Source organism: Chinchilla lanigera, unplaced genomic scaffold (assembly GCF_000276665.1).
Source record: "Chinchilla lanigera isolate Chin_1 unplaced genomic scaffold, ChiLan1.0 scaffold00094, whole genome shotgun sequence".
Taxonomy (NCBI): Eukaryota; Metazoa; Chordata; class Mammalia; order Rodentia; family Chinchillidae; genus Chinchilla; species Chinchilla lanigera.
Genome location: NW_004955495.1, coordinates 3,611,006 through 3,613,026, shown reverse-complemented (window position 1 = coordinate 3,613,026; position 2,021 = coordinate 3,611,006). Strand labels below are relative to the sequence as shown.

Below are 2,021 nucleotides of genomic sequence, written 5' to 3'. Positions count from 1 at the left end.
AAAAATTTTTATTTTATTTTTTGAGACGAGCTCGGTAAGTTGCTCAGTCTGGGCTTGAACTTGCGATCCTCCCACCTCAGCCTCCTGAGCAGCTGATGACAGGTGTGTGTCACTGCACCAAACTGGGTAGCAAGCTTGGGAAGGTGGACAGGACTGAGGGGGTGGATCTCATCTCTGCTTTTCCGGACCCCTTGTAAACAGCCAACCCTGCTGGAGAGAGACAGGTTATTTGTTGCTTCTGTGAAGTTCAAGTTTAACTGTGCACCAGTTTTATTTGACAACCCCTAGACCACTTTGGGGAGGAAACATCATAGAAGTCTTTTTCCAGTTGCTCTGTAGCCCAGGCTGGCCTCGAACTCACAGTGATCCTCCTGCCTCAGCCTCCCAGTGCCGGGATTGCAGGTGTGCACCACCATGCCTGGCAGCCCCAGCCTTTTTTGTGCTTTTTATTTTCTCGCTGAGCCAGCCAGCTTCATGGTGGAATTTTAAGCACCAGAAACGAGCTGGGTTCACCCTTCACCCCACAGCACCACCCTACACAGCCGTCCCAATCCTGGGCTTAAAGGACCCGGAATCTGCTGCCCAGGGGTCCCCAAATGCCCACCTTTTCACTCCAACCCAAGACAGGGATGAAGCAAGCTTCTTTGAGCAGACAGGGAAACTGAGGCAGACAGCAGGGACGTGGCAGGGGTGCAGGTGCCAAAGCCAGGCTCAGAGCCGGGGTGTGTGTGGTGTCTGAGACGCCCCCACACCCTGCAGTGGAAACAGCCTCACTCCCAGGGGAACAGAACCCCCCTCGGGCCCCCCCCCTTTCTCAGGCCAGGTGCCTGGGCCTCGGGTCAGGCGGGCATCGATCCAGGATCTCCTCTTGCACCGCGCCTGGCCGCCACCCGCTGTGGGCTGAGAGTCCCCCACCTGCCTTTCCTCGCGGGCGCGGCCAGCCATTCCAGCGTCTGCCCCGCTCTCCGAGGGGCGCTGTTGGGCAGGGTCAACTCCTTGGGTCATAAATCGCAGCTTGGGGCCCTGGGAACCTGTGATCTGAGGCAGCTCCTGGTAACTGAGAGAAAATGCTGAGGTTGGGCCAAATTTGGGCAAAGGAGGGAGGTGCAGAGAGTATCTCTGCCTGTCTGTGTTTCTGTGTCTGTCTCTGTCTGTCTGTCTCTCTCAGCCACCTGTTAAGTGATGTGACCCTGACCTTGCTCACATCCGCACCCTCCTCACCGCTTCCATAGGAGTGGGGCTCACAGTAGCTGCGCCCACGCACGGGGAGACCTCGGTACTGAGAAACCTAAACGCTTCTCTCTCCCTCTGCTTCCTTTCCCCCCAGTAGTGGGGATGGCTACCAGGGCCTTCGCACTGAGCTACATCTCCAGCCCTGGCTTTCTTTTTGGGTGAACCTTGCTAAGTTGCCAGGCTGGGCTGGAACTTGTGATCCTCCTGCCTCAGCCTCCCAGAATGCTGGGATGACAGGTGTGGGCACCACTCCGACGTCAGTGCCTTCAGTTTGTTGGATGGAGAAACTGATCCACTGCGGCGAGGAGATGGGAGGGTGTCTGAGAGTCCCAAGGCTCTGAGACGGAGTGTGGGGGTTCTGGGTGGGGATCCACGACAGCTCAGCTAAAGGATGAGGGCCGGGCCCCACGGGGAGGAGACGCCCAACACTGCCCAGAGAGGGTGTGTCAGCGGCCCTGGGCAGCCCAGCATAGGGATAGGGGCCGCGCAGAATCGGGAAAGCGGATGGAGGGAAGGAAAGGTGGGCAGCAGTGGAGCAGGGGACCCCAAAGGACGTGGTTAGAGGCCCCGTTCAGCTCAGCTCAGGGTAGAGGCAAAGAAGACACAAGCGCCGGGTCCAGCGAGGGGTGCTGATGGCGCGGGAGTCCGAATGTGCACCTCCCAGTTCTGCCCAGAGAGTGTGCGGGAGGTGGATCTGGGCGTGGGTGCGAGCAAGCGCCCTCCTAGCCGGGACGGCGCTGCGCGGACCCACTGACGCCCCTCTTCTCTCCCCGCAGACCGAGCGCTGC

General features: G+C 59.3%; 1 long non-coding RNA gene across 1 annotated transcript in view; it reads left to right on the top strand.

The window, feature by feature from the left end:
* Nucleotides 1-2,021, top strand: part of LOC106146760 — a 10,311-nt gene extending 8,290 nt beyond the window's left edge. Inside the window, exon 3 of the long non-coding RNA XR_001231335.1 lies at nucleotides 2,010-2,021. This is a non-coding gene — a long non-coding RNA (uncharacterized LOC106146760). The remainder of the gene's footprint in view (nucleotides 1-2,009) is intronic.